This window comes from Cottoperca gobio, chromosome 16 (assembly GCF_900634415.1).
Source record: "Cottoperca gobio chromosome 16, fCotGob3.1, whole genome shotgun sequence".
In the NCBI taxonomy this organism is placed as follows: domain Eukaryota; kingdom Metazoa; phylum Chordata; class Actinopteri; order Perciformes; family Bovichtidae; genus Cottoperca; species Cottoperca gobio.
In genome coordinates this window covers 15,668,198-15,690,283 of record NC_041370.1, presented here as the reverse complement: position 1 = coordinate 15,690,283, position 22,086 = coordinate 15,668,198, and the positions used below count along the sequence as shown (strand labels likewise).

The window sequence follows — 22,086 nt, the reverse complement described above, 5'->3', positions numbered from 1 at the left end:
GGATGTTGGACAGAGCTGATGCCAGAGATGTTATGTCCTGTACCCTCTTAGGAAATCTGTTTCACAATGTTTGATAGAAAGATTGTGAAGCCAGGCTAGACTGACAGAGAGTATGACAAACTGCCCTGAAAAATAATAAAACCCCTTTACCAGGTATTGAAATCCATACCATATAATGACAATGAAACCAACTGAATACCAAATGATTTATTCAACACTTTATTTCATAAAAATTCAACTCCATACAGTCCCAACACAATAACAATCACAGACAAGTAAAATCATTTCTACCCACCATTCAATTCCATACCATCCAATATGTATAGGGCCCCTTTTTGACTTACTTTCAATCAATCCAATGTGTGATTCAGACATTAATGTTCACTTGTGAGGGCTGTTAATGAAAAATTCAGCTCAGGCCTCCGTCCTGTTTTGTGTTTACTAGTTAGACTTTAATGTTATATATCATCAGCATGCTGTACAGTGCAATATACCATTTGCACTGTAATGGTATGTCCCAAAGTCTTTGATTTTCCTGTCTGGCAGAATGACTGGGGGCCCAGAGCAGAGGGAAAGGAAGTGTGATAAACTGTCTATGGAAAACATAGGAGGCCCATGTCTGACCACTATAGCTGGGGTTAGTAACCACAGACAAAGATGGAGGGAGGCAGATAGGGAGGCTTCAAAACTGTTCACTGCAAGGTCGTGATAGGGCTAGCAAGTATTTTGGATTCTCTACATTTTCTTTCATTACATAGAAGAACAAATATTGTTTTCTTCCATGTCTAACTGGTATAAAACTCTAAAAGCTATATTTTAGCCGCTTTGCTCCTGACTGAACTATGTCAAAAACTATGAAATGGATTGCCATGAAATGTTGTGCAGAAATACAGAGGAATAATCTTTTAGTGGTGATTGTGTTGAGAAGAAGACATTATCTTTAATTTTTAAAACACCATTGTATATATGACACAATGTTCACTTTATAGCAAAGCACTCAACTCTTAGCCACTTAAAGGGCTTTAAAGTACAGATGTGGAAGATGTTGCGGAGTTACTCTACGGTGGACAATTCCTACACTGCTGGTATATTGTCATAATACAAATGTAGTCCCATGTTGTCATGAGTCTGTTGAGAAAACATTAACATTCTTTATTCAACATTATATCACTTCGATGTTTGACAGAACAATATAATATTCATTAATAATCTATGTAGCGATGATAAAAAGGGAAACGCTGTACATATATCGTCACATGAGAGCAGTACAGGCGGGGAGCATTTCTCCACAGAGCTTTACATATTGCATGAGCACATGTCCTTAATGTTGCCTTTGTTCTCCTGTGACCAAATTGGGATCATTACTTCTTAACAGATACAGTGCTCATTCATAAATATGTTATTGTACCAGACACTAGGGTCTGTGAATCCTTAGATGCTTACATTGTCCTGACCACATGTGTTCTCACATACACATACTTGATAAGCATTATGAAAAAGCTACGCTTTGTAAGAGGGAGCAAGTACAGTATTGTGGAGGAAAGTGTGGACAGCAAATAAACAGCAGTTTCTATCAGTGAACATTTCAAATCTATCATAACACACATATGGTAAAACACACTGTGGTCTTGAATATGCAATTGATAAATAACAATAATAATAATAATTTATTTTTAGCTAGTGATATCCTGCAAAAAGTAACACTTCATAACCCTTAGTAGTTGCACATCCAAAAGCTCCAAAGCCACCAGATTGTTGCTCATATATTTAAAGTGAAATACATGAGATCCAGTTGGAGGACAACGTATGATGACAATTAGATGTTACCTTATATGTGACAAATAGACATCATTTAACAGTTTTTTTCTCCATCAAGCTGTTTTCCTCTTTATCTTCATAAACTTCTCCATTTCCACACAGGTTTCTTTGAGGATCTGCATCACACACACACACACACACACACACACACACACACACACACACACACACACACATACACACACACACACACACACACACACACACACATATAAAAAGATGAATGCACATCAATATAAACATTTTTTTGGTATAAACTTCACAGGTAAAACATTTTTTTGTTATTTTGTTGACATTTTTTGCATTTCATTGATGATGAAGTGTATGGGAGTGCCCGTTATGGTTTTACACAAGATCACCACAGATGTATTTCTATATTTAATATACAATATATTTACTCTTTCAATTTTCATTGCCCAATGTCTCACGCACACGTTGTTATCTTTCACTTGCCGTCAGCATTAGAATATGTAAGAAAAAAGACAAATGAAAACTGACTGAATGCCTCTACTATAATGCAATAAAAGATGTTCAATTAGGCTTTGAATAAGACTCTAAACTAGTTTTAAAAACAAACAAAAAAAGAAAATCTAAAAGACTCTAGCAGTCCCTAGAGGTTGTGCTACTCTTTTTACCCCATGTGAACAAGGTGGTTTGAACTGACCAAACAAACACCCGAACTACCTGACTGCCATCCTTAGCCCTCGACACTGTTGCTCTTGGACTGAAAGCCTTACCTAGAGGATGAAATGTGCCTGTAGGGGATCTGCAGCTTAGATTCTGTCTGCCTGAGAGTCCTGCATGTTGCCTTCACCGCTCAAATAACAATTAATGCACAGTTACTTGCATTGCATTTGCTCTGAAGACCATGATCTATAGACAGGGGTTCTGGAAGATAATGACATTTGCTATTCTGGGAAACCCAACATGGGATCATTACTCAGCATGTTGGAGAATGTAATCTGCAACAAAAAAAGGCCTCATAAATCACAACTCTTTAATACTATATTATTAAAAAGGAGCTGACATATAAATCCCTCCAAGTGTATATTATCCCCAGGGGTACGTGTGTCAGGCTGTCTGTCTCCCAACATGTCAGTCTATCAGACTTCACGTCTGGATCACTGTTATTCTGACACTCACAACATTTAACAGGTTATGTTTCTTTTAATATCCACATTTGAAAGCCTGTGTCCTGTCAGCGAGGCTGAATGTCTATATGTACAGTATGGGTTTAGACGTGAGAATATACAAGGAACCACTTACAGTGGGTTACACGTTCATGTCTCACTTACAAACCCCATTAAAACTACACGTGGAACTAAATACAAATAATGAATGACTTAAATGCAGAATATAATTACATTGTGGATTTATGTTTAGAACAGCAAGTTAGACAAAATCACCCGAGGGACTGTCTCTCATATGTCAGACAGCCCAACTGTATGTGTCATCTAACAGTGAACAGTGCAGTTGTGACTCACCATGACAAACGTGAACACTCACGCAGCCACAAAGAACATTTGTCTTATGTGCTAAAAGTTATGAATATGTTTGTATTCTTGTCGTTAAAAATGAATGATCCACAGTTTATTGTAACAGTCTTATCTCAGCATATTGTTAAATCGGAAATGTGATGCAACAATACGGTTCAGGATATTTTATTGTCCGGAATACGCGTGTGCGATCATGTCGGTACAGGCCATGCTATCATCTCTGCGCTCATGCGATACCAACAATTGCCTTTGGCTTACTATTTTGAACACATGGTTTCTCATTTGCATGGGTGTAAACGGGTAAAAACAAAAGCAGTCGTCAGTCAACACAACAACAACAAGTCAGCTCATGCCCCGATGACATTGAAGTGAGAGTAGAGGAGAAAGGAAACAAAGGTGTGAGAAGAATAAAAGAAGCAGAAAGGAGAGGAAACCCAAAACAAATTAAGCTAAATCCTAATGCTGCCTCTTCCCCTGCCTTCTATCTTTACTCACTCATTCTGCTCATAATTTTAAACTAATTTTGCTGCCTCACTCTCTTCACCCCCACTCCTCCCCCTTCCATTCTGTATGTCAGTCTCTGTCTCTCTCTCTATGAGCAGACAAGCAGAGACAGGGAGACTGTTGTTGTGCTTGCAGTCTGACACTATCAGCTCATAAATCCCTGTCAACAGCTTGTATGTCTCCTCTGCTCTCCTCTCTCCCCTGCCTCCCTCCCTCCCTCCCTCCCTCGCTCTCTCCCTCCCTCGCTCTCTCCCTCCACTGGTGAAGGAATGGAGGAACCCAATGACCTGCCAGTGAGGGTTTGACTGGCACAGCCACACAGACACACATGAACACACACATTTAGGAAAAAAGAAACATGCTGTAGATAGATAGATAGATAGATAGATAGATAGATAGATAGATAGATAGATAGATAGATAGATAGATAGATAGATAGATAGATAGATAGATAGATAGATAGATAGATAGATAGATAGATAGATAGATAGATAGATAGATAGATAGATACTCTCACAGGGCACTCTACAACATTAAAACGCTGTGTTTCTTCCAGCTCCCTCTGTCTCCCTTCCTCCCTGTCTGTCTCTCTTTCCCTCAGGCGATGTTTGCCGGCAGACAGTCACTGACAAGCGCTTCCTGTAGTTGGGGGTAAACACCTGGGTAATGAGGCCACATTGCACAACAACCCAAAGCAAAACAAAAAAACACCCCACCAAGGTTTATAGCCCTCGCTCAATGCACATGAGGTTATATACCGTAGACCCACAATCAGGTCATGCAAGCACATAGGGGAACACACACAGTCATGCCTTCACACACGTACACAAATCCTGCAGACAAACGCGAGCGCATACGTGCATGTACATAAGCGCACGCACAAACAGCCACACATGCACATGCTTTCCTCAGACAGACTGCTAAACAAGCAGTGAGCCAACCCAGCCATGTCAGCCAAAACTCAATACCCAGACTGACTGCACTGCTAAAGGCACACTGTCGTGAGTTGAGGTGAGGTGGAACCAACCGAAGTCAAGCTTTTTCTGTTCCTTCTCCGTCACTAATAGTTTATTCTCCTCAACCTTAGAAACAAATCCCACCCCAAGTGTTGTCAGTGGGAAACTGAGTTGGAACAGTTTGCAGCGTGTCTAAAATCCTGACTGACTGCAGTGCAAAGTTGTGTTGTGATGAAGTGTGAGAGCTGCTGCAGTGAAGCTAGAGCTGTCAGTCTGACTGCACTGTCAGTAACACTGCATGTCACTGGAAGAGTTTTTCTCTGTTGAATTGATGAGCTTTTTAAAAAAGGGGGGAAGGGGCACTGACCAACCTCTTAGACTTACGCACATGTCTCGGTGATCAATGTATAAGTGACAACACAGGGAAGTTAATTTAAAGTAAAAGTAATGGTCATAACAGTGTTGTCAAACATGTCTGTCTTACGATATATGTAGTTTGAAGATAAGTTAATGAGCAATGTTTCAATATATGCACATAATCAAATAGAATGGTTTAGTTATGCATGCGTATAACTAAAATGCATACATTGCAGTATCGGTTCATTCTCCAGGATACATTTTACACTGAACTCAATGTCCCCTAGATATATTTTATAACTTGGAAAATGTACTGCCTGTAACTTGTTAGAAGGTGTATTTTTTCTTTTTTATTGACTTAAAGAGCTTGGCTTATATTTCATTTGTCTGTTTTTTGTTGTATGCCAGGATAACACATTCCGGATCTACACAGGTACTGTTCTTTTCTTCTTCTTTGTATTATTCTCATTTGTGGAGAAAATGTTAAGATGTACACATTCTCAAAGCTTAGAGAGAATGATTCTGAGGCAAAACAGATAGAGTAATTGACGCTTTAACGCCGCTCTTGTTCTGCACAATGTATTGTTATCCAAATTGATATCATCACAAAAGAATGACATCTTTCTGCTGCAATGCCTCAAAATAGTGAGTACATACAGTATCAATGCTTCAAGAATGTTCCGTGTCAAAAGCAGCAGAGTGCAAGTGATTCACTCAAGAATCATCTTATTGTGTTATCTCTGGCTTGTCTTAATATGGCCTGCATCTCATGTGTCATAGGAACAACAGGGAAGCCCGTGATGAATCATCAGCCTTGTCAGAGTGGGAAAGCTTGAAAAGCCTTTGAGCACTTTTAGTTTTGCAGAGGTTGTAATGTCCAAACAACATCAAACAAGGTTGTTGTGTTAAGTGTTATTAACTTTGGCAAAAACACTATGTACACTGTATGTGCTTCTGCGTGCACACATGTCTGACTCTGTCTGTGTGTGTGTCTGTGTGTGTGTGTGTGTGTGGCCCACACATGTCTTTGTGTGCAAGGGAAATGGCTGACAGTGAAAAATGTGACCAATTCTAATTTTAATTGCCAATGAAAAAAAGGCCTCAATATTTATGGGTTCTGTCCAGACGAACTGAGGAGAAGGGTTTAAGCATGAAAGCATATTCCTTATCACAATTAAAAAGTGCTTTAACATGACTGCAGCCCTTTGAAGTTAGATTAGCAGTAATATTGGACAGATCGGCCCTAGCTTCAAACAATGGAAACTGAATGGGAGAAAAGGAATGATTTAGCAGAGCCAAAGGTAATGCTTCCTTTTCGTTGTCTCTCTTTTTCCCCTGGAATTAGCCTCATGCTATTTTTTGATACATTTTCTTGTGTGGGGCTACTATTATTTTCTTTCTTTTCAACATAAAATTACTTAACATGTGCATGAAAAAATATCCTTGGAATCCAACCTAGGGACTTGATTGAGGGGACCAAAGAAGAAAAGAAAAAAAAACTAATTTGACAGCACAGTTCAGGCTCCTTATTTAAGGATTTGAAGCCTTGTGTGAACGAAAAAAATGTCATCGGTTGTATATAAGGCACTGCTGAAGAACTGCAATCAGAATGAGTTTGAACTCCACATAAGTATCTTGTCTGTAAGGATCTGAAACCATATAGTAACTGTGTGTACCAGCCAACTATTCATGCAAACACACAGTGAAAGACACATATACACACAAACAAACAACCGTGGACTTGTAAATTAAAATTCCCATCATTAAGGAAAATAAATGTCATTCAGCCAGTCCTTACATAAGGACATACAAACCCATGGGAAGTCACAGGGCTGCAACTGAGAGCTGTGTAATTACAGAGAATGAGAGGAGACAGAAAGAGAGAGAGCCTCACCCCAGGCACAGAAACAGGAAGAGAGAGAGAGAGAGAGAGAGAGCGAGAGAGAGAGAGAGAGAGAGAGAGAGAGAGAGAGAGGGGAGAGGGGGGGGGGGGTGGAGGACAGCAATGGAAAGGAAAGGAAGAAGGTGACAAGGTTGAGAAAAACCCTCCCAATGTTAACCTGAAAGAGAATAGAGAAAGGAGGAACAAGGAGGCCAAAACAGCAAACAGAGAGCAGCTGCTGAGGATTTAGGTGTTGTAAATAATTCATGTAATCAACTGTAGGAGCACAGAGACACAGAGGGAGATTGAGACACAGACAATAAGAGAAGAACAAGAATCAGGGCTGCAGAGAGAAAGAGAGATGTGCAAATACAGACAGGTATTGTATATTGTAATAGACAACAAAGACAGAATGTAACACTTACCCTGACAGTTCCAGTCTAGACCAGGTGATCTCTCTGACTCTCACTCTGCCACACCTAAAAAAAACATAATAACTCTGTGTTATTCTCTCGTTACATGCACAGCTTCAGATTTCTGCTTCCAGGTTACGAACTAAACCTGTGTTTATGACTGCTTATAAAGCCCACTACTATGAGGACAAGAAAGCTCACTTTGCCTTTACAACATAGTATATGTTTGTTACCTCCACCAAGGAGGCGGATACACGATTTGCGTTCCATTTCCGTTAACATTGCCAGGCAAGGCATTTTTGTTGCATTCAGGTGGTGTCGGAAAACGTAGTTACCTCGGAAAAGTCACGTGAATGCCCCCTCAATTCTTGAAACAGATATCAACGTGTTGTTTTAACATTGAGCAATAAAATACAACACGTCTTCTCAGTCGTGTCAATGTAGTTTCCACATTACGACTTAAAGCTCATGAACACACCGAAGCTGAAGGAACGACTTCCCAACTCAGGAAATTGGACCATGTTAAAACACCATTGGCCTTGGTAGAGGTCTGCGCTCTCCCAGTGCCATTTTAGTTCTTTCAATTATTTCAATGTATAACCCTAGGCAACAGCAGTGTTCGCTTTAGGTCTAATACATAGTGTATGTGTGCTTCCTACTGTACTGTACTGTAGGTGCTTGTGCAGTACCATGGTATAGTGTGGTAGTGCGGATGAGCAGAGTGACAACATTGACCTCAAGAACTCCACCTGTTAGCACTAAAAGGGCACATTGTCACAGTGTTGCTGTAGCTAAATATGCTGACAAATATCCCCCCAGGCAATATTCTGAATATTATCTCCAAAGCTGAACTTACACAGAATGCAAAACCCAACAGCAAACACATTACTTATGTAACAGCGATGACATATAAGCAAAGCTCACCCTGTTTGAGTATTTGAGTGTTGTTTTAAGTATTAAGATTAATTAAATGTATGGCAAGTAAATAGAGGAGCCCCTTTTAATGAGTTTTACTTTCCGCAGGATTACTAGTACTGTTTTGTTGAAAGAAAGTTGAAATTAAAATGAAAGCAAAGAGCAAAGTTGCATGAATGCGGTCTGTATGGAATGTAACTCTCCTAAATTATGTCACCACTTTTCTTGCTCTCCTTTTTTTCCCACTGTCATGCATAACTCTAAACCATGGTATAAAGATTAAATATTAAAAAAACAACATAAAAATAACGACCTCATTGAACTTATTGCACTCTTTCTTTGCTCAATTATATAATCTGACGCCCAGGAGCTTTTTGAGAAAATGCTGATCCACAAATTCCCATGGGTTTGGTGGACTGGACTGGAGCCAGTGGAAATTGCAAACAAACACTGAAGCTGCTGTGTCTGATGCGAGCACAAACAACCTCAAAGCCCTAGTTCTCACATGTCACATCTGTGTGTGCAATTGTGCATGTGTTTGGGTGCGCGTGAAGGCAAAGTGAGAGAAAGTGGGAGAAAGTGAGAAAGAGATTGTGTGCGTCTGTGTGTGTGATTGTGAGGCCTAGAAGGCGTTTCAAAGGCATTACAGCCGTAGATTTATGAGGGCATTTGCAGTAACACTGGCAATTAAACAATGATCCCAGCTCCTGTCAAAGGTTCATATTAGGTCTTACTGTGGCGAGAGAGTGTGGGAGGGAGAGAGAGAGAGAGTTTGTGCAATTGGGGATAAGGGTAAAGGAGGTGAGACTGGCAGACAAGAGAGAAACACAGAGACATTGTGAAAAAAGAGCCAGAGAACAGAGGAAACAAACAGAAAACCATTTCAAAATGGGGGGGGGGAGAAACCTCTCATGACAGGCCAAAGGCGAGAAAGGACACAGCTAACAATTCAAAGAGCAACCGAGAGTTACCAGCTCTCCTCTCCCCTCCCCTCCTGTCTCTCCACCCCATGGTTTCAGCGGCCAAGCCCACACCACATTATGGGTCCCTGGGTGTTTTATAATGGCTGGGTGTGTTCTGATCCCACTCTAAAGTCATCGGCAGTTAAATCCCATTCCTAATTAGTGGTAGGAACCAGAATGAAAAAGGGAACAAGCAGATCGGTTGAGGAACAATTAAACACCAGTGAGGGAAAACAATATTTTCAAACGATATTTCACATCATGGGGTGTGATGGTGCCACATAAGGCACATAACATGTACTCATGACGCTGCAAATTTCAACTAATGACTGAGAAAATGCGTCAAATCCCTTCTTCCTCTTGTGTGTACCATACTCTCCTTGATACAGTATAGTTAAAGCTAAAACGTCATAATGTCCATTGAGATAAGTCAATAGACTGTATATAAGAAGTGGACATAGTCACTGTGATGTCACCCATTGGTATGTGGGATATGGTTTTGAAGCCTGGAGTTTGACATGTTGGCCGTAGCCATCTTGTTCTCTTTGGTACCATAAGTGACACGAGAGGTTAGAGCAAAGAACAACCGAACGCTGAAAAAGACATTTTTAGGCAAGCAAAATCTAACAAGTTAACTTTCATGAATTGAAAACAGGTTAAAGGTCTAAGATGAAATCATAGACAACACCCAGACGGACAACGCCAAAATCACAAGTTAACACAACCCTAAAGCATACGCTGCTTTATCGTCCTCATCATTTACAAAATGAATATCATGCTGTATTGCAGAAGACTTGAAACTGCTGATTTAGACCAGAAGGCATCAACTAGCATGTCTTAAAGCATGTCTTAAAAAAGGTCAAAGGATTCAAACGTTAACAATAAAATATTTCGCGATATGTGTGCAGAATTCTCTATTTTTATTAAGTGCTGACATTTGTATTGCTTTTCTAGCTCATACAACAGAATGCTGTGGTGTGTGTGATACCACTTCAAACTGAATATTCCATTCAAAACATATTGTCTAATGACTAAATAAAGATATTAGTCTGAATTACTGTAACAGTTGGAGATTGAGAGCTTTCAGCAAACAGATGTATGTGGTAAGCTTTGAAGTCTACCAATGTGTTGAAAACATGATAAATAATAGAGTAATGATATGGTTACATGCAGTACATTATGTGCATTACATGATGTCAAATGGTATTCCTGTTATTAGTTCTTGTTCATTTTTTGCTCAAAGAAGTCACGCTGTGTTCTTCAAGTTCCTGACACACACACACACACACACACACACATACACACACACAGAACCATATGAACAATGTCCCAGTAGCTGATGCTGACAATCTTAGGAATGACTAATGTAACTGTGTCAGTAATGATATATGCAGTTTACACTATGTATCTGACTGAGACATCAGTCAATGGTGGGTATTTGAAACAAAATAATTCACGAAGTGAAGATTTAAGGTGCCACTTCTAATAGTTTTAATGAATAATTCTTGCAGACAAATACATAGTTATAAATAAGACTCGGGTATTACTTCAATTGTGTTTGGTGATACATTTTCTTCTGACTTTCCTAAGCCAGATATAAACAATACATTCTTCTGGTTGCTCTTTACAGTTTGGCCTTCTAGACCTCTAAGAAGATGCTTTCTCTTGACCAACACCTGTGTCTGTGTTGCATTCTGTAACACCCCATTGTTACAGTACTGAGAAGCTTGTCCTTTTTTAAGATACAACCCAGACTCACATATTTCTTTGCCAGTTCAAAATAACTATCTTCATAAAATGTATGTTTTATGGGCTACATCAACTATGAAAGAAGAGGCTTAAAGGCTCACAAAGCTCATGGTGAAAAGGCTGCATATGTCAACAATGGAAAATGTTTAAGAATCTTTGACCTCGTCACAAACATAATGTTTTTTGGATTAGCACTTTTTGTAGCAAAATACTAAAATGTTGTCTGACTGCACAGCCCTGTGCTTTACATTATAGCATGTGGTTCTCTGCACATGTGTGCAAGAGTTCATTGCCAGAAGCAAAACGCTGCACATACCGTAAATCTAACACGACACATATAATAACATCTGAACTTGTGAAACTATTAGTTCAAAGACAGGCTCCAAGATGTGGCACAGTGATACAGGAATCTATCATCAAACTGCTGCATACAGAGTGTGGCGGTGAGCTTATGTTTGTATTTATTATAATTGATCTAAGCTGCAGCAATGCATTTAGCTTTTACATAAATGTGAGTCAGCTTTTGATTATGGCTCTTTGTTGGTCCTTAAGTCAAATTCATCCCATTGCATGAAAAATAAACAAGTTTTTGTCCCTACTTGTCTTTTCCTGCTGCTCCTTCTCTCTGTCTGATAGTTCCCTCTCTATAAAGTGATTGTTCTTGTCATCACAGTTTTTCTCGGTGTTATGCTCGAAGCCAAATGTGCTGACTCGCAGCATGGCTGTGATGTCAACATGCTGGAATGCACCTCCATCTCTAGAGGGGTGGAAAGGCGAGTTTATATTTGATTGACAGGTGGTGAGTTAGGCCACTGAGTGGCAGAATGTGCTAGACCAAGAAAGAACACAGAGAGAGGGGGAGATTATAAGTGATTGACGGTACCTACTGAGCAATTAGAGTTAGATTAATTGGTTGGTTGTCACTTCATTGGACTGTTATTAGCCTAGCTGCTTCTCTCTGGAAACCATTTAAATGTGAGCTAATTGACATAATTGTTCTGAAGATGATAGAACTCCTATGGTATTACAGAACACACTTTACTTTTCCTCGGTGGGTTAACAATGAACTAAATGGTAATTGACAAAATGTTGCAATTCAGAGAGGAGACAGCAGCAAGAGACAGATATGAAAGACAGCAGGAAGGGAGCAAGGAAAAAAGAAAAGAGAGTAAAAGCAAGAGGAAGAAACAATGATGGATCAATGAATGTGTGTGTGTGTGTGTGTGTGTGTGTGTGTGTGTGTGTGTGTGTGTGTGTGTGTGTGTGTGTGTGTGTGTGTGTGCGTGTGTGTGTGTGTGTGTGTACAGTATGCGTGTGCATGTGTATGTTCCAACAAGCATGGAGTTGAGGTCATGGAAATTTAACCGCCCGTGTGTTTCGGCCTGTGGTTAGCCAGGACATGCCTCCACTCTGGCTGGAATGCTTCTTTATCACACGCACACACTCTCTCTCTCTCTCTCTCTCACACACACACACACACACACACACACTCACATGCACATGCACACGCACACACACGCACACACACATGAACAAGGTCAAGATTGAAAATTAGAGCAGTGTTTGAAATGACCTTGTGAGGCTATTTCTAAAACAAACGTTTATAAGGTGTATAAATGATCAATCCAAAGCACTATCACATTTCACATCATACATATTCTTGTAGTTTAGGCTCATTGTGTATTTATGATCTTACAAACTCATAAACTTCAAATGTTGATATTGCTTTTAATATTTAAATTTGTGGTACATTTTTGATTATTCGTGTATAATTAATTCAATACTTACTGCATTATTGTAAATAAAAGCATATATTTTTAAACCTCCGTATAACTTGGCTAATAGAATATTTACACTTTTGAAACATAAATATCACTGGAGATCAGGAGGAGTCAGTCTCCAAAATAAGCTGTCATGGAGATTAGATGACATCAGTAGCATTCAGGATTTTGCCCGAGTTTGCAATATAATTAATTAAAAAGACATCAACTATGTGACAAAGTGATTGCAAACCATGTGTTTTTCAGATATGTGATACAAACCAATCAAGGATAGTGTCTTTTCTCACAACATATCCAAGATTATCAGCCAGATAAGCAATCAGAAGATGTATTCACTTACATCTCCTGCTGAAAGAGGATGTTTCCAAAAAGTAAAGCAGCTTCTGTGTTGTGTTTACAACCAAAGTCAGACTGTTTTCCAGATTTTCAGATTCTGACGATCTGAAGAAGGGCTGGATGAGAGCACATATTTCAAACATTTTATCTAATAGATGCAACTGAAGTAGGAAAATAAGTGCTGAGGACTGACAATACTTTTACAGACAGTTCTTTTGTATATAAAGAATCTTCTCTACATCTTCAAACCACTTTGCATTCAGCAATAATACTTACATAATTGCAAGATATGGAGTTTTGTGTTTTGTCTCGTTTTCAGTTTTTCACAAAGAAAATGAGTCAAGTATTATTTCAAACTGAGAGAAACATATCTGTGCATGATTCTATATGTACCAAATAATACAGTATAACCAATCTAACTTATGTCCATAAATGTCATACCTACAGTATACCCCATCTGGAAATATTTTAATTCACTGCAGCTAGTAGAATAAACATAACCAGATGCTTATATTAAAGAGATGTAATATTGTGTCTTGAAAATGTTATATAGTTTGCATGTTTTTTAAGAAATTAAACCAGTAAAAGCAAGAATTAAGAGGACTCTAAATTGCTGAATATGTTTGCTGTCGAGTACTGCAAATCCCCTCAAAAGATAAAAAATCCACCCACCATCTGGAAAGAATTACAGTATGTAACAGTTGAGCATATCTTTCCCCCAGTGAACAGGAAATGGATTATTTCTCCTGAGGAGACCCTGTCCCAGCTAGGGAAGTGGCTAACCACATGAAGCTAGCGTGATCCACCCTGTTTACACACAGTAATTTGCACAGGTGAGAGAGGCTAGGCTGCTGCGGTGAACACAGCAGAGCCTTGTTTAGTCCGTCAGCGCTGGGGAAAGGAGGTCCTTTAGTAAAGTCATGAATTCATTTCATTCATTAATCCCAGACTAAGATTTGTCAAAGCATATGTAAAACAAATATTCCTAAACAGTTTTATAAAAAGAGTTGAATAAAGTTGTTTCAAGGTGGGAACATTACTGTAACATCAGCAAAGTACAGCAATTAAGCAGTGTGGAATCTTTATGTAATCATACTCAATACAGTACGTGATAACCACATGACACACTATGCACATGCAGGAGATTAATGAATCGTGGTTTTAAAACATTATAGCTAAAAGTGACTTTATGATAACACAATTGCCTCAAGCAACACCTGTGAAACAACACAGTCTCTGGGGTCTAAGCCATGTTTTCCTATTTTTTTGTACACCTGGTCTCCTTGTGTAATAATGCTTGTATAACCTCAGCCCTGGAATGCACCATCGAGTTATTTACATTTCTTTTTTTAGGACAAACTGGACTATCAGCATATGTAATCAACGGTAATGATACATGAATGAGTAAACGGTGATACGATAAATGGATAAATAATCACAGAAGACATCCATTGTTGGATTTACTAGGTTTATGAAGTCTCTAAAAGTCTGTTGTTCCAAGATCGAGAACAAATCTTCTGAAAGGGATACAATTACAATACAAAAAGCAGACGTAATTTAAATTCAAAGCGTTCCAGAGATATTCTAAAAATAGCAATTAGTGAGGGTTTTTTCTGTTGTGGATGACAGTGCCGACCTGAATGGCAACAACATCACCTTTTATCAATGGTAAGCACTGTACCTTTAAAGCAAAACTGTCCAGGGTTGGATTCTGACCGGGGTCAATGAGGTTTTTCTTTGGAGTTTGCTTTTTTTCATATGTCTGTGTAGATTTTAACCAGGTGTTCCAGTTTCCTTCAGTTCACATACATATCAGGTAAATTGGACTGGAAAGGAACCTCCCTATAGCATGCAAGGCTAGGCTTGAAATATATATCAACTGAATAAATCATAGTCACATTTTAGTTGAAAAATAAGATGCTGTGTCTGTTGAAGCTATTTCAATCTCACATGTGCGCTGGCCTGGTTTCTTTTCTTGGCTTTCCTGTGGACAAGTGGCTCTTCATTAGGTCTGTTGTGTAGACTGCAAGTCTTGTGATAATGTCATGGAGCTGTCTCTGGCAGTGCGAAGACACACACAAGTGTCAGTATGACCCCATCACATGGGCCTTGTAGCGACACAAAAAGACAGACAAACACAAGTACACACAGACACACACACTTGTAAACAAACTGTCAACCCTCCCGCAACTCCAAATTATTCCTATATTTATTTTGAGAGAGCAACTAACCTGAACTCTAATATTTCCATCTAAAACTTGTAAAAGGTTGATTTCCATGCATCTCTTTAGTTAACAGCTGTTATATCTTATTTCTTCATTATCACTTCTTAATGCTGCTTCTGTGATCTCCATCCTTTCATTCATTCTCTTGATTTCCCTTATCTGAAGTTCCTGAGGGTTGTTACTTTATTTATCTGTCAATATTTTAGTTTTCCTCTATTTTTCTATGCCTGTTCAAGGTTACTTCATTCTGACTTTCTTTCATCTTTCTGCATAACAACCTGCCATCCATTCTTCCTCCTGTGGATTTGCCTCCGTTATGAGGTTATTCAGTATTGTTTACAACTCTCCCACCCTCTCTTCTCCTCCAATCATTCATTCATCCGTCATCATCGCTGATCATCCATCACTGAAACAGCCATTCCGCCATCTTTTTTCATCCGTCTTTAGTAACGGATGTTTATGACTGCTTGACTCTCTTCCATGCTGTTTACTGACCGTCCTTGCATTTTTGGACTACTCTCCTTCAACTCTTCAGCCTATCTAATTTATTATAACTTCTTTCATCCTTTTCCATCCATCCATCTATCACTCCAGAGCAGACTTTTTGAAGCTTACAATCTATAAAAAGAAAATCCCCACTTTCTCTCTATTCCCATCCCTCCATCCAGCTCTCTCACCTTTGCCAATAGTTAGGTCATATGTTATCGTTACCTCTTTCATCATCCCTCTCTTCCTCGCCGTCACTCTATCCATCTTTCTCTTTTACAAGGTATTTGAAGTTATTTAGGTTTGTTTATGTAGCATTTCTCGTCTTATTCTCCCTTATTCCCTGCCGGTCCACTTCTCCGTCTATTCCCTCTCCCCCTATCCATTTTTGCAAGCTAAAAGTTCATATGCAGACGGTATGCAACTCCCTCTTTCTAAGATCACACATATAGACAAACGCTGGGGTCGATGCTTATTTCTCTCCTAAGATGAAAGGCTGAGTAAAGAAATCACAAATATCTGACCACAACAAACCAGGCCAGACAGTCAACACCACCCAACATGATGGGACTGTGTGTGTGTGTGTGTGTGTGTGTGTGTGTGTGTGTGTGTGTGTGTGTGTGTGTGTGTTTGGAGGGAGACTGAGAGGCAAGCATATGTTTGCACACACACAGTCACACTTGCACGCACAAACCCTGTCAGACGTCCATCTCACACTTCAGAGTTTATTTTTCTGCTTTATTTATGCAATCCCCTTTCAAATCCAACTCGCACCCGTTTCTTCTCAAAGGTGTAGAATTTCTTAGACCTTGAGCTTAAATGGAAGAAGGGATGAGAGGGAGCAAGAAGAAACACAGCTAAGGTAATAACCTGATTTCGCCTCAGTTGGTTTTGATTTAAGGAAGGAAGAGTGTGTCAGAAAAACAGCAGGCGCTCTCCTGTCTCGATTCCATGCCAGGTTTTTTGAAGAGAGGGGCGAGAGAGGGATGGAGACACAGAATGAAAGGAGAGAGAAAACTGAACAAAGAGAGATAGAGACAGTGAATCACACCCCATGCTAATAACATGAAGTGAACTGACACAAAGACACAGAGATACCATTGAGAAAACGAGTGCGCTACAGAGGGAGACAGGGGAAGGGAGACGGAGAAGGACGAGTGGGTGGGTATTAACAGTGAATACATTTCCAATAGCATTGAGATCAGCCGTACCAGGAGCTCAAACTGAAATAAATACCTTGCCTCCATAATTTAAAACCTCTTGTTATAAAAAGAAATGTAGCTACAGTGTGGTTCTTAATCAGTCAGCAAACATGACAATGTACCTGACACCACAGAGCAAGGGAGAGACCCTGACAGCAAGACAGGCAGGGACAGAGAGGCTTATGGGTAAATACAGTGCTGCATGCCACTAACACCACACACACGCTGCCAGTTGATTACCCCAGGTGTCTGTATTCACACATGAGGAGCATTTGAATTTTAAACTCCTCCAAAAACATGTGTCAGCCCTCACCCATCTGTCTGTCACCCCGCAACACCCTGACAATAGCACGAGCACAATTAATGTAAAGCTGGGTGGATGTGCCAATTTATTCCCAATTTCCTGCTTACAGCATCAGACTTTTCTTTCAAATGTGTTTTATTTTAGCATAATATATGAGGCGTGCCATTTTCCCTGCCAAACGCATCTCCATATCAACGAGGATGTCCCAATTTGCCTATTTTGAAGCACATCCCAATTCCGTGCTTAAAACATTATAATATTTGCAGCTTTATTCAAATGTACACCGCCACTGGAAGATAGGCTATTTTAGTCCAGAAACAAGTCTCATATTACATCTTCTTACAATTCTGTTTTTGTTTCAGCATGTATAATAAAAAAAAAGTCTAAGAATAGTTTTCATTCCAGCAAAGACAATCATGCTTCTTATAATGTCCATATTTATAATTTTAGAGAGGGAATGACTGGAAAAGATGGTAAAACTTAATTTGTATTCTTTCTTCATTCTATATGAATTTTCCCATTTAATTTTCAATGAAAGTTGCACCTTAGCTGAGCTTGTCTGTTGTAGTTTGCTCAAGCAGAGGATGCAGAGTGACTACAGGTTATGTTATGTACAGTTAGTATACAAGAGCTTTGTTTGGCTTTGTTTAACCATATCATGAATACATTTACCTTAAATCAAGGTCAGGAATATACATATACAGCTTAAACAAAAATATTAAAAGGAACAGATTCAACTTTTGTGTTGCTTGACAATACCGGTCATTCATTGATATAAGTGTTAACTCACTATGGATATACAATGTAAGTGTCAACCTTATCCTTATTGTCCCTATGTAAAGGCATGTCTCCTTTGTCTAGCGCTGTCTGTAATATGCAACACTTATCACTGCCTCAGAAATGTGTGTAGAAATATTAGCATAGCATGATGCATACAGCTTATTCAAAAAGACCCGAATAAAAAGATGTAAATAGCTCTTTTATTGGGCTGATTGCTTCCTGTGAGGCTGGAGCCGTCAGCAAGGCAACTACAGGCATAATACAAACAAAAACAATTACTAGTCAGTGGGGTGTCAAGAAAAGGGAAAACAAGTATTCAAAAGCCTGAACCTGATATATTTACATTATTTTTACCTCAGTTTTCATTTCTTATGTTTGTTTTTGGAGCGCAATAATTACACTGGTGAAAGTTGTTGTCACAAATGCACCTTTGAAGCAGTAACTCAGGCAGATGCCTTGTTTACAATCAAACTTCCCAAGAAAGTAAATTATTGTGGAGTAGATGAGATAAGAACACTGGTTTTATTTGCATAGACTTTAAAAAATAAGACAAATAAACTAGTGTCAAAGCTTGTATGTGGAATTCAGTAGTGATTCTCTATTTGAATGAGGTTCAGCCAAAAGCAGAATGGTTCCTGTCTTGTCAATTTATCTTAATGACAGTATTCAAATAACTCCCAACCTTTGAGAGGCTTAAAACAATCAATGATCAGCTTGCTCTCTGTTGTTTGGGACGTCTGTTGCGTTTTCTATTTTCATTTTAAGGAAAGAGATTGATTAAAATTCCAACTGGTAGTTTCAGAAAAGCCCGTTTTGAAGGGCAAGTTAAACGGGATGGTTTTAATAAGTACAAAGGATCAACAACCACCGAGATTCTAGGGTTTGGTTGTTGTATTCTCTTTCCCAGGGAGATGAAATCATAATGCACCTCACTGACCTCGTGCAAAATAAAATAATTTCCAACTTGATTTAATCAACGTACAATCCTTCTGTAATCAGAACAGATGTCAGGTTTCTGGTAGAATGCACAGAAAGAAGAAAGAGACAAGATGGAGAAGAGAATAATTTAAAGAAAATTACAATGCTGTTCTTCGTTTACTCATGGTTATGCTTAAGTCGATGCTTCTATTATTGCTATTAGGAATGGTAAACACTATTCTGCTCTCTTTTCCACTCCCTGAATCTAGTCATCCATCAAGCTTTCTACACTCTGCTGCAAAAGTTATTTGGGTGAATGTCTTTCCTTTTTTCTGCTTGACTGTTGGCGTCTTCCCTTCCTTTCTCTCTTTCTCTCTCCATTTTGGCCCTCTTTAGGTAGCAGACGTCCAACTATGTAGGAATTGGGTGCCTTTGTTTGTATGGGTGGACATTACTGTACTTGCATTATTCTCCTTATTCTTGACAAGCTGATTAAAGTATGATTATACTTGTATATTCACTTTAATAACAGTCATGGTAACAGCACATAGCAGTAGTAGCAGTGATTAAATGGTAGGTCTTGGGAATCAACATCAAGCCAAGCTGCATACTGGGTATTTGAGCGGCAAGTCTGACATATGTGTTGGCAGCTTGTTGTTTGTTCACATATGAAGCTGAAAATAGTGACACAAACTGCCAAAAACTTAAAGGGGCAGCGTAGAGAAACGTTTAATGATGTTGGGAATGTAAATGAGTTGTAATGTCTTTAGATCTGATTGCTTTGTATGGAAGCCCTGAGAGGCAAGTAAGAAAACAAAATTCTGGTGATCCATTTTCTAAGTCTGATGTAAATAGTTTTCTCATCTGTGTTTATGACTCAAGAAATCTGTGGGGAACAAACGTTTTGGTAGGTGAAAAAAGTGTTTGTAGTTGTAATACTCAATACAACCACAGGGGGCTTCCGCATTATCGCCTTCTTTGCTTCATTTATTATTTATGTCAATCTTTTTATCCACTTAAATACTATCATTTTGTGTACAGTTGTAACACATTTAACAATATCATTATAGAGCCAGTGGTAATCTTTTTTATGCACCTATTCTTATTATCAAGGGCACTCACAATGACTCAAATTAAAAGTCCCATTAATCCGACAGTGTAATCCCTCCATTGCATGGAGCGGCCTATTCATCCTGAGTGTGGATTAGAGAACACTGAGACCCTGTGTTGGTGGTCACTGGTGTATAACACCTCATAACGATAATATGTTGTGTGTGTGCGTGCGTGTGTGTGTTTCTTGCAGTGCTGGTGGTCAGCATTGTATTGCACAGAAAGCTTGTGTGTGTGTGTGTGTGTGTGTGTGTGTGTGTGTGTGTGTGTGTGTGTGTGTGTGTGTTGGGGGGTATGTTGTACATGTGGATAATGTGCTTCTTTTCTGCCTTTGTGGTTACCTGGTGAAGGGGAAAATCCTTGTGAGGTGGTCTTCTCGCAATGTGGACTACGTAGAAGGGGGCCTGTAACAGAGGAAACAGGGAATTAATAAAATAAGCCCCTCCTGAGTCGAACACTATTTCAAGTCAGAGGGCTCAGAAACAGGATGGAGGGGAGAGTTTTAATGGATAAAGAAAAAGAAGGGACCACAGACAATATGCCACCACTTGCAAGTGTGCTAACCCATCCAGAGGTTTACAAATGTGCTCTAAATTTAGTGACGCTTGATGCATACTGACCTGATTATATGTTATCTCTGACTGAATCAGACAATGTGTTTCACATTTTGTCTCTTTGTTCTCCACATTGTCTCACACTCATTCAGAGCGCTTATCTGGGGGTCATCACTCTAAGTAAGCTTCTCTCCAAATCAGCCTTTCTTTTCAGTTTTTTGTTTTTTGCCTATCACCTCGCCCTCTCCCCAGTCTCATGTTGGTCATGCCACATCCTTTATTTGTATGTACAGTATCCCTAAGTATCTATAAAACCCTGAATCAAAAACCCCTCAGTGAAAAGGAGAGCAAATGCACCTCTTGACCCCACCGCCTCTCATTCCCTGAGTTCATTCGTTAAATGCAAATTGGAACTGGTGGGCAAAAAAACCTGCAGAAGGCGAAGGGGAAACTGAAACAGTAATAATAATAATAAACATTTATATCCCTCTGCTGCTGTATGGAAAAATCTATACTGTGCAGCCTTCACAAGGTATCGGCCAGAGATGCACGGCTGCACAGCTCTCACTGGAGCTTGGAATGAATGTATTCATCATGCACTGTTGTTGCATCCCAAATGGGGACAATTTTAATAGGTGGTCCTAAACATAAAAACAGTTTATCTTCATTTGAAGCAATGATGCATATTGTTTTGTGTGTGTGTGTGTGAGTATGCATCTAAGAGATGAACAGTATGTATATATTCATGGCTGACTTTTATAGCCGTGAAAACGAGGTGGTCGTCTACAGTAGCAAACAAGCAGATATTATTCCATTTCATCACCACCATGAGCTTATAGCACAGTAAAGCTGATTGTAGATACTTTATTATAAACCATCCACCAAGTCTGTGTTCAGAACTGAACACTATGCATACTCATTAGTCTGTAGTGGTCTGCTGATATTATGTTCTTTTGTCTGCAGATAACAAAAAGTACAAACACTTTGTTAGTCAACTCTTTGGTAAATGGTAAAGTAAAACATATTCTCATAAGGAGCAAGTTCACCTTTATTTTCATTTAACTGGACTATTATCATTTTATTATACTAACATCTGTTTTCGAATGATATATTTATGTCGGCAACACTAACTTCGATAAGCAAAATTAACTTGGGAAATGTAACATTTTGCTATTACTAAAGTCCCACTTGCTGGCTAAGCTGTTGCTGCACCCCTGAGATGCATTGCATGTGTGTGGCTCCAATATCTTCTCATTGGATCAGCACTTCTTGTGAACCATGTGTCATTTTCTACTGGGGCCATTTATCCATTTCTGCAGGCCTGCTGGAATGTTTCCC

The 22,086-nt window shown here is 39.2% G+C and overlaps 1 long non-coding RNA gene across 2 annotated transcripts in view; it reads right to left on the bottom strand.

Moving 5' to 3' along the window:
• Positions 1-203: 203 nt before the first annotated feature.
• The window catches only part of LOC115021854 (uncharacterized), a 102,057-nt gene continuing 80,174 nt past the window's right edge, over positions 204-22,086 (bottom strand). For both annotated transcript variants that reach the window (XR_003833760.1, XR_003833761.1), the window contains 3 exons: positions 20,536-20,598; positions 7,439-7,492; positions 204-1,934 (listed from right to left, as the gene is read on the bottom strand). This is a non-coding gene — a long non-coding RNA (uncharacterized LOC115021854). The remainder of the gene's footprint in view (positions 1,935-7,438; positions 7,493-20,535; positions 20,599-22,086) is intronic.